General features: G+C 41.1%; 1 protein-coding gene across 3 annotated transcripts in view; it reads right to left on the reverse strand.

Moving 5' to 3' along the window:
- The window catches only part of ntf4 (neurotrophin 4), a 19109-nt gene extending 16754 nt beyond the window's left edge, over positions 1 to 2355 (reverse strand). For 2 of the 3 annotated variants that reach the window (XM_083567014.1, XM_083567013.1), the window contains exon 1: positions 1 to 2355. This exon is cut by the window's left edge and continues 545 nt beyond it. The gene's annotated coding sequence lies outside the window, so the exon portion shown is untranslated. The other variant, XM_083567012.1, reaches the window with a different exon arrangement.
- Positions 2356 to 11098: the final 8743 nt, after the last annotated feature.

Raw genomic sequence — 11098 nt, forward strand, 5'->3', positions numbered from 1 at the left:
AGAGAAGATCTGAGTGAAAACACCCGATTCCCGATCGAAGTACACCGATGTGATCTGTCTCCGGACCCGCCGAACTGTCGGTAAGGAAAAAAAGGTGCAGGGTGAAGATTTTGTGAAGCTTTTCATATAGGACGAGACCCAGAAAAGGGGGCTGGTTTCAAGAGGAGGGGGGGATGAAAAAGAAGAAAACCAGAAGTCCATGAGAGGGAACAAGGAGGAACAACATCTGCTGCCTGCCTGTGGGTGTAATCACACAACATTTCAACTCATTGAGCAAGGTAGCCATCTACCTGGATGTCTGATTACCTTGTTAACACCAGAGCCTCCAGGTTCTGGGGAGGAAACCCACATTCACACAGCAACCAAGACATGAGGAAAAATGTTGCAGCATTAGTTTTTGTCTAAAAGCCCAATTTATAAGTCGTTTTATACATGGTCCAAACATGGGCCAAAAGTATTGGGACACTTGACTCTTCCTGCCAAAAGTGGTTCCTCCTCAAACTCCGAGGACAACCTTTGGTGGCACACAATCGATATGATGTGTTTGGATGCAGTACCATGAAATTTCCCCTTCACTTCAATTAGGAGACCCAAACCTGTTCCAGCATGGGTTTTCTTAATACAAAACCAGCTCCATGAAGATATGCTTCACATGGGTTGGAGTGGAAGATCTCCTGCTATAGATCTCAAACGGTATTGAACGCCTTTTGGGGTGACGTGAGATCTTCACCTGAACTACATCACTTTACTAACACCCTTATGGCTCAATGAATCACACAAATCTCCACAAAATCTAGTGCATCTTTCTCCCAGAAGAGTGGCTCTTATAACAGCTATAACAGCCAACGGGGAATAGGATGTGCAAACAGAAGCACATAGCAATCTTATGTTGGGGTGTCCACCAACTTTTATCCACATGGTGTATACTGAGTGAAGAAATCTTCAAAGAATCTTCTGGAAACGTGCAGTAATTCAGGGCTGTAAAGAACCTTCCAGTAGTGGTACCAATAGTACTTTCTATAGAATCCATGTCGTAGAAACACAACCACCAGGCTTCATCTCAGCCTCATGAATTCCACAATGCTAACGTTTAAATTCATTCATCAATTCGCGTTTGTAGAGAAGCAAGGGATCATGTCATCAGATTTGTATGAATAAAAAATGCTGTGAATTGTTTGTCAATTCCACAAAAAATCCAATGATATAAAATCATTTTATTATTAATACTTACGTTTTAAATTCTACTACACTTTTCTAGGACCAACTAAACGTACAAAACTTAAAAATACGTCCTACTCTCAACTAAAAAAAAAACGTAAATGGTAACTCCATAGCTAAAATTTGATGTGGTAATCATTTTGAATATGGATTCCGACTCAACATTTTTAATAGTGCGTTTCGCTTTTATGACACTGTTTATGAAATTACTTAGACAAGCTATATCGTTAGAGGCGAGTGTGTAATGGTTTTGGCATGCAGCTGCATGATACTAATTGATGGTTAGCTTCATAGTACAGATACAAAGTGAAATTTGGCATACCAGACATGTCTTGGCTGATCAGAGAAATCTGAAGTAGCCAAATTATGTAGATCAGAATTTTGTATATTTTTAGTATAGGTATTTTATTTAGTATAGGGATTAAATGTTTCGAATGCTAAGGGTTTCAATTTCTTTTTGGGGTCACAATAAAGTGCTAGTAAAATCAAACTGGTGTGATTCATGCTAAGAATAAAAAGTTCTTTTTCTGTCACCATCCATTTATTGTACAATTAAATGCTAGTTAGCTGCATATATGGAATGTTAATACAATTATTTAAATTCTTAAACTCAATTCCTATTAATAAATATCATTCCCATTTGGACATGTCCACTGAAATTGATGGATATGTATGACCTCACCTTTGAAACAAATGGGGCCCTGTTGTCTAGGAAATTATCCACATCAATGAGGTCAGTAGGCAACGCTGAAGGTAAAATCCTTCACGTTTGAAAAACTGTCAATCTAACGCTAACCTACCCTTAAATCTGCCGTCATGGGTTTTTTCGATGTAACTGAAACGGACCGTAAACGCTATTGGCTGCTGTGGGAATACGTGAAAAAAATGTTTTCCGATTTCAACCCTCATGAGTCACTTAAGCCATTTAATGAGTACACGACGCTCATGTAGGCATTGTGGTGCGACGGAGTTTTCCTGTACATGAATACGGGATCAGGGTAAAAAGTTTGCGAACGGATCAGCATGCCTTAAATAAACAGAAACCATTCTCAAGCCAGTTGCTCCAACAGGTCATAACTAAGGCTGTTTTTAGAGCTCAACAGGTAGTACCTAAATCTGATTTATAGAAAGGAAGTTACACCCAGGCTCAAATAAAACTCTTAGCTGTGTGCATTCAAATGTCCTATCATAGACAGGGTTACCAAGCACGACTACTGGCTGGCTCGTAACGTACTGCATCTATATTGCTACAGGCAATCATAAAACAAATATACAAACGTATCTTGCTGAGGTATTGTACTTCACGTTTTGAACAGCATAAATTATAAGTTGATGTCGAAAATAAAAAGTATTACGTTCAGATTTTAGTGCAACCATTTGAATCGTGTAAAATAAAGTAATAGTTGAATCGATGCAGTCTTACATTTCAGAAGTCTAGCTTTTGCTAAGGAGTCTGGTATTTCTCATCACAGTTTGAAATCTAGAATGAAATACAGACTATCCCCCCAGTTCCATTTGTAAAATATGATCTAATTTACCTACTGTTTTAGCTCGAACTAGATTCTGGTATAGAGTGAAGTTTATTCAACCTAATGATTGTATCTTGTTTCCGAAAACCACACAGAGTGACCCTCTATATGTATATATGGATTTATATACATTAAGAGGCGATTCTGAACCTTCAAGACTCTAAAGCAAAGTGTCCAAAAGAAAACATCAGACACTTTATGATCTGTGGGCAGGAAGCCACTGGCTCAATAAACATTATATTCCTGTATATTCCAGACAAACGGAAACAGAATCCCCTACTAGTCCTACAAAATGGTGTGTACAGTAGGCGTAATACATCAGGTGTGTAATATTCAACCATTCGCCTCAGCATAAATGTTAACAAATTGATGCATACATTTAAAAAAAATGCACATCGTATGCAAGTTGGCGTTTGTATTGTGATGCATCATATTCAACATATTTATGTTGGTTAAAAAAACCCCAAAACAATTTACTTGTATATAATTATCAGTAGATTTGCTATATTTTTATTACTTAAAAAAGTGACCAATAATTTGTGAGCAATATTTTATATGTAGATTGATCTCTCCTCGTTTCTCGAGCACGTTCTCTCAGCACCACAGCTGCAACGAGAATATGATGTATCACAACACTACGGAGACGTGTCCTGAGAGTCCCATAGAATACAGATTTACATGGCAGAGGTAGAGCTTTCTCGAATTAAAGAAATAAAAGCAAATTATCTGTGACATATTGAATTGCAGAGCATCACATTTTTTGCATTGTTGAATCAAATCGGAATCGAACATCAGTTGCTGCTTTACATGTATCTTTAATGTATCCTATCGCATTGGCCTCAGTGTTGGAGATGCACATCCATAATATACCTGTACATCAATCAGACATAACATTAAAACCACTGACAGGAAATGAAATAAAGAGCATTGAGTATTTTCTTGCAATAACCTGTCATGGGGTGAAGATAAAATAGGCAGCAACTGAACAGTCAGTTCTTGTAATGTGTTGAAGTGTGTTGCAGTGGGTAGTATCACAAAAAAATGGTACATAGAACGACAACTGGTGAACTGGTGACAGCTCGATAGTTAAGGTGCTGGGCTACTGATCCAAAGGTTGGGAATTCAAGCCAAGCTGCCACTCTTGGGCCCTTGAGTAAGGCCCTTGTGCTCCAGGGGCATCGTATCATGGCTGACCCTGCACTCTGACCCCAGTTTCCGAGCAAGCTGGGATATGTGAAGAAAGGATTTCACTGTGCTCTAATGTATATGTGACAAATAAAGTCTATTCCATTCTAATGGACAGCCATAGGTTGGTGATGCACATAGGGAGCTCAGATAGAAAGGTGTCATAACACAAAGTGCATCACAATTTGCTGTGTATAGAGCTGTGTAGCTGCAGAGCAGTCAGAGCTCCCATGCTGGCCCGTCTATACCACCCAAAGCTACTACAATGGACATGTGAGCATAAAAACTGGTCCAGGGGGCAATGGAAGATGGTGCCCAGGTCTAATGAATCACATTTTTTTTTTACATCATGTGGACCGCCGATGCACTATGGAAAAAAGGCAAGACTGTGAAAACCGGGTTCATGTGGATGACGCATACCACCTACCTTAACATTGTTGCACATTAAATACACCTCTTCATGGAAGTGGGATTCTCTAATAGCAGTGTCTTTCATTACGATAGTGTTTTCTGACACAGTGCAAAAAGAAACATGCAAAGGTGTTGATTTGGCCTTTACATTTTCCAGATCTTAATCTAAATTGAAGGATCTGCTGTGAACGTCACAGTACACCTTCAGCGGGCTTGTGGTGTCTTGAGATATCAGAACTGTTTTTGGGCTCACAAGGGGGAAGTACACAATATTAAGAATATCAAGCAGATGGTTTTAATGTTAAGGCCAATCTGTATTGCAGTTTTGTTGTTCCCGAATTGTCTGCTTGAATGATCAGATCAGATGTTCTGCACATCATCCAGATATACAGTAGCAATAAGCTGTCATCATGGCTGGAGGATGATAACCAGAGATTGCTCTTACAGTGCATACTTACGTTTCTCTGGGGGTTTTTATTCACTCATCCTCTGCAGATGTTGGTTGATTACAATCTCATCACCCAAAATGTAGATTGTTAAAAGGTGATGCATCAATGAGATGAGAATGAAGAGATGCGTTTCTGCGGACCCCCCTGCCTTGTAGTGGTTTGTTGATTTGACTTATTCCCCAGTCATTACCAAAACCTTAAAATCAGGTGTAGTCAAATGACATATTATACATTGTGGAATTACTTTGAAAGAGGAGAAAAGAGGGAAGACCTGATCAAGCTGGAAGAGTCAGGAAAATCAGATCCACCACTTATCTATTTACAAGGAAATCCTAACATGTATTTACTCTGGCTTGTTTAGAACACCTGCAGACAGTCATGTGATTTTAACCAGTTTAATAACAACCCAGTCAACGACAAAGGATTAAATGCTAGCAAATTTTCCCAGCATTCACTATAATCACAATAACCATTATTTCACTCCAGACAGCTCTGCTTTTACATATTAAGCCACATTCCATGCTCCTACCTCTGTTCTGAACTGTTCACACGTTTTCTCTGAATCATTTTTTTCTCCCTCCCCCTTCTTTCCCTCCCTCTTTTCCTGACTATTATAGAAGTTTCTGTCCCATCAAACAACCCCATTTCCCCAGAAAGTTGAAAAAGATGAAAGGATAAGAACAAGAAAAGGGGACAAAAGAGACAGGTGTTGAGTTACAAGCCTGCCCCACTGAGAGTGTCCATGAAAGAGTTCGGGCATGGGAGAGATGGACGAGACAGAGAATGACAGAAAGACTTGCAGAGATAGGCGCGACAGAATGAAAGAAGAGTGCTCCTGAGTCAGACCGTATCAACTCAGACACACAAACACAGAAACTTTCATCAGCTTTCATGGATTTAGCCTGAAAATGCATTCCCTGAACACACCCACTGAAGAAAGTGGTCCTCCTCGTGAGCTTTTTCCCTTCCTCCCTGCGGTATTCCTCCCTGTTGGCATTTGGTTTGTCGCTCCCTCGTAATCTCTGTCTCCCTCCCATTATTCTGCATCTCCGACTGTGTCTCAACTTGCCTCGTATGCACTTAGATATTTCAGCCCCAGGGTCTATCAGTCAGATAAAGGGAGAGTGAGAGAAGAGCGAGAGAAGTTTTTTTTTTCTTTCAGAAATGTGCTGCAGGATATACTCACGTAGGGCGACAAAAGGTCATTTAGCAAAAAAACTCATTTTCACATACTTGCACTCTAATGCAAACACACCGAAAATGAGTATACACTCATACCCTGACTCACACAGGCCACTCACACTCACTCACTCATTCACTCATTTGCTCCATTGCTCACGAACCCTCCTGCGTTCCTTTAACGTCCCTGCTCTCAGCCATTCACAGAAAGCTAAAGGCTTTGTCATGCCTCTGAACCAGCAATTCCCGTTTACACAAGGTGCATTTTTTTAACACCCTGTACCTCACATGCATACTCGGGACACTCCTCTTGCACATACACACACCTGAAAGTCACGAAAGAGCAGATATTTACAACCAGACACCACTTTTTTTGTTTGTTTGTTTCAGCTTGACACGTTTTGCGCTCGTAACGTACCATCAGCGTGCAATCGAAAATGAAAGTCCTGAGGAAATAAATCTGACCCACGTCAAGATTTCCTTCCTCCACATTTGTTTGCTTTTACTTCCATAGTGATGTTTTTATGAATGTAACTGAGACAGGTTTACGTCCCCAGACATGGAAGCCCCAACCCTGAGCAATTACAATCTGTAATGTAGCTATTACAGCAATTATTGAAAATAGAGCTGTCAAGGAAACTAAAGTTCTGTTCACATGCTACTCACACACACACACACACACACACACACACACACACACACACACACACACACACACACACACATCTTGGGCTTAGTTAGTTATGCCTGAGGTTAACCTTAGGGTCAATTACAAAGCTCTTTGCCATGCAGGGTCCTAGCCTCATTAAATCTGTTCCTTTTATTCTCTTGGCTCTCCGTGTAATCCTATTTTCTCCTTCTTTGCCAAATCCTCAAAAACATCTCTTTCCCCCCAGAGCAACACTCACCTCATGCCCCCCCTATTCCACCCTGCCTATCCATCACATCCACTACATCCACCACATTGCTACCTTCAGGACCATTAGGCAGGGGGGTATTTACCTACCCATGTGTTTCCAATTTCAGCCACGCTGCTCAGTTCCACAAAATCTGACTTAATTCTCCTGGACCTTTCCCAAGAGCAGCAAGGCACCGTGACAGGCGAAGGCAAAAGTCAGAGGTCAAGAGATGCCAGCAGGTAAAACTGATTGATGGCTGTCTCATGTCTCCGCCCAGCCCTACAGTGGGAACTTTCCTCTTTTTTTTTTTTGTGGTTCGTCGTTCACGCCCGGCCAAGCATCCAGACTCGTTGATGAGGTCGCCAGAGCCTGAAATCGGACTTAGGAGGTCAGAGGTGACGAGTTCAGGGCACTGATATTCCCACACCAGAGACAGGCTACACGCTAATCACTGTCAGTACACTCAAGCGGGCAAACAGATGTACTGATAACGTGGCGGACGTGTGTAATTTCAGCAATGCTCGGAAGGTTCAGTAAATAAGAGGTGGCAGTGAAGGATTTATGAGGTGAAGGAGGAGGTTCTGGCGTGAGGAAGGCCTCTATTAAGGGAACAACAGGTTTTCTTTAATTTGTCTGATTAGAACCAGGTTTTACTGTAAGGGGATGCGGAAAGGGAAAGAAGGGTGGGTTGTGGGGACAGGGGGCAACTTGTGGGTATTTTTGATGCATAAGCAGTCTGTATGCTGATTATATAATAGTGAAAAGAGTACTTTTTATAAACCATACTTTATGACCTTCATGTAATCAACATTCCTGTCTTGCTTGAACCGTGAATATCTCAAGTTTGTCTCAAATATAACAATATGTAGCTTAATAAAGCTAAAACAAAATGATGGTATATTAGCATTTAGGTGACAATTCAAAATTCTGTCATATTTTTAACTTACTGCCACATCGGTGGCTGAAGCTGGCTGATGTTTACAAGGCCAAGCCTATAATGGTATTTTGTCTACTCAGCAACAACATCTAAAACCATCTGTGCTTATTTGTTAAAATCTCCCTAAAGAATCGCATGTTCTGACCACTGTTTAAGTCTCTAATGAACATTTCCCAGGGATTTAGTGTGAAATCTGCTCAGCGGGCGTTTTTTTCTTTTTTAATTTAAAGCCTTGTTTTTCACTCTGCAAACCTGCGGTTTGGCTCAATTACGTCTCATTTACAAAGCTTTTTATTAAACAATATATTTTTCGACCTAACAACAAATGATTTTAGTAAAGCACTCTGGGTTGCGTTGTGTTCCTGTGCTCTGAGAGTCTTCAGAGAATGTTTTATTGCATGAATATCGCCTCGATTGTAAACAATTGTAAAGCGTCCTATTGCTTTTGCAGGGGTGGCATTTGCAGCGGTCGTTGCGTTAAATCGGTTCAATCGTATGCACAATCCTTTAAATACGATTGCGGTTTGTTTACAAGTCATATCACGTTTAAAGTCACTCAAACCGTGTCCTCCTCCTGTGGAAATATACCCGTTGCAGACTTGAATACATTGTTTTGTTTTGGTAGAGTGATTGGTAACAAGCAGTGCACATGGTCAAGATTCTTGCACGTCACTGGGTCCATGCTCCAAAGCGTTTCTGAAATGCTTTTCAAATCTGATTTCCCAGTCAGATCTCATTGTACAAAACAGGTAATGTGTCCACCCCCCACCAACCCACACACACACACACACATACACACACACACCCCGCCACCTCCTGAGGAAACACTCAGGTCATGATGAGTCAATTCAGTCATCTTTGTGTGAGTCCAAGCTGCATTCAGGAAGTAAAGATATAAAGAAAGATAGAGAAAAAGGTAGAGAGGTTGAGTGACGTATTTATTTGATTAGTTCATTGATATTTGACAGAAGGAGCTGCATTGTGTATTTGTGGATTTAGAGAAAGCGTACGACAGGGTGCCGAGAGAGGAGTTGTGGTATTGTATGAGGAAGTCAGGTGTGTCAGAGAAGTATGTGAGGGTGGTGCAGGACATGTATGAGGACAGTGTGACGGCAGTAAAGTGTGCAGTAGGTACGACAGACTGGTTCAGGGTGAAGGTTGGACTGCATCAAGGATCGGCCCTGAGCCCTTTCCTGTTTGCAGTGGTGATGGACAGGTTGACGGACGAGGTCAGACAGGAGTCTCCCTGGACTATGATGTTTGCAGATGATATTGTGATTTGTGGTGAGAGTAGAGAGCAGGTTGAGAAGAGCCTGGAGAGGTGGAGATATGCGCTGGAGAGAAGGGGAATGAAAGTCAGTAGGAGTAAGACAGAGTACATGTGTGTGAATGAGAGGGAGGGCAGTGGAGTGATGCGGTTGCAGGGAGAAGAGGTGGAGAAGGTGGAGGAGTTCAGGTACCTGGGGTCAACAGTGCAAAGTAATGGAGAGTGTGTTAGGGAAGTAAAGAAAAGAGTGCAGGCAGGGTGGAGTGGGTGGAGAAGAGTGACAGGAGTGATTTGTGATAGAAGAGTATCTGCAAGAATGAAAGGGAAAGTTTATAGGACTGTGGTGAGACCTGCGATGTTGTATGGATTAGAGACAGTGGCATTGAGTAAAAAACAGGAGGTGGAGCTGGAGGTAGCAGAGCTGAAGATGTTGAGGTTTTCGTTGGGAGTGACGAGGATGGACAAGATTAGAAATGAGTTTATTAGAGGGACAGCACATGTAGGATGTTTTGGTGACAAGGTGAGGGAGGCGAGATTGAGATGGTTTGGACATGTGCAGAGGAGGGACATGAATTATATTGGTAGAAAAATGCTGAAGATGGAGCCACCAGGTAGGAGGAAAAGAGGAAGGCCAAGGAGGAGGTTCATGGATGTGGTGAGGGAAGACATGCAGGTAGTTGGTGTAAAAGAGGCAGATATAGAGGACAGGGTGGTATGGAGACGGATGATCCGCTGTGGCGACCCCTAATGGGAGCAGCCGAAAGAAGAAGAAGAAGAAGAAGATTGATATTTGGCACAGTGGTAAATTAACATTTTTACTCCTCAAAATATACTTTATATAAGAGATGCTCAATACATCGGTCACAACTGGCAAATTGCAAAGATGGTATGGGTAGATCTCGTGCTTATGAAAAAAAAAGAGATCTCTTCTTTTCTCACTTGAGATCTTTTCTTTTCTAACAAACAGTTCACCACGTATGCTCGTGATCCGACTTATTCATGAGATTCAGCCTTTTCCCAATTGAAGATTATTAAGTCAAAATACCGTTCCACCATGACTGATGATTATTTGGAAGTCTGCTTAAAACTGGCTACCAGCAACTTCTGTGCGGGTTATGAAACCCTGACTGACTCTATTCAGTGCAAGTCATAGGAGGAAGGTAGTGACCATAAATGTTTTGAATTGTATTGTCCCAAAAAGGTACCTTATGTAATAGGGGTGACCCAAAATAGTAGAAGATTTGGTGCTTCCAAAGAAGGAATTCAAACAGGATTTTTAGACCCTCTGATTCGACTACTAATCTCACAGTTCATACCATTTTGGTTATATAGGGGTGCTCAATGTCTCATTTCACATATATATATATATATATATATATATATATATATATATATATATATATATATATATATATATATATATATATATACACACACACACACACACACACACACGTTAGGACCGACAATTTAGGCTTCAAATACACAGAAAGCACTAAAGAGAAACCTTTAGGGGGCACTCTATGGCACTGTTTATGAGCAAACATGAGACACTTCTTGGATCTGTTTTACCACAAGACGAAGCCCTCATGAGTTTCCTCGTGAGAGTCAGTGTCGAGTTTGGTGCATGCGATTAATGCCAAAACAATGTTCAGTTCTCATAACGTGATAAGTATCACATTTAATAAGTTTTGAGGTGTATATGTATATATATATATCCACACTGTGATACATTCATCTAAGAGTTCAGTGTGGTTGGAGCTCTATAGCAGGAGATCTTCATTACCTTACATTAAATATTTAAATCTACCGTAAAAAGTTTAGCTGCTAATAAGGGAGTTAGTAAAGTCAGGTACTGATGTAGGTGAGGTGAGGAGGTCTGGGGTACAGTCAGAATGGAACATCCATCCCGAAGGTAATCAATAGGGTCTAGAGCAGGAGATCTTTCACGTCTTCCAACCCATTGAAAGCAGATCGTCATGGAGCTGGCTTTGTGCACAGGGGCATCGTCATGCTGGAACAGG

The sequence above is a fragment of the Silurus aristotelis genome, assembly GCF_946808225.1.
Source record: "Silurus aristotelis genome assembly, chromosome: 17".
In the NCBI taxonomy this organism is placed as follows: Eukaryota; Metazoa; Chordata; class Actinopteri; order Siluriformes; family Siluridae; genus Silurus; species Silurus aristotelis.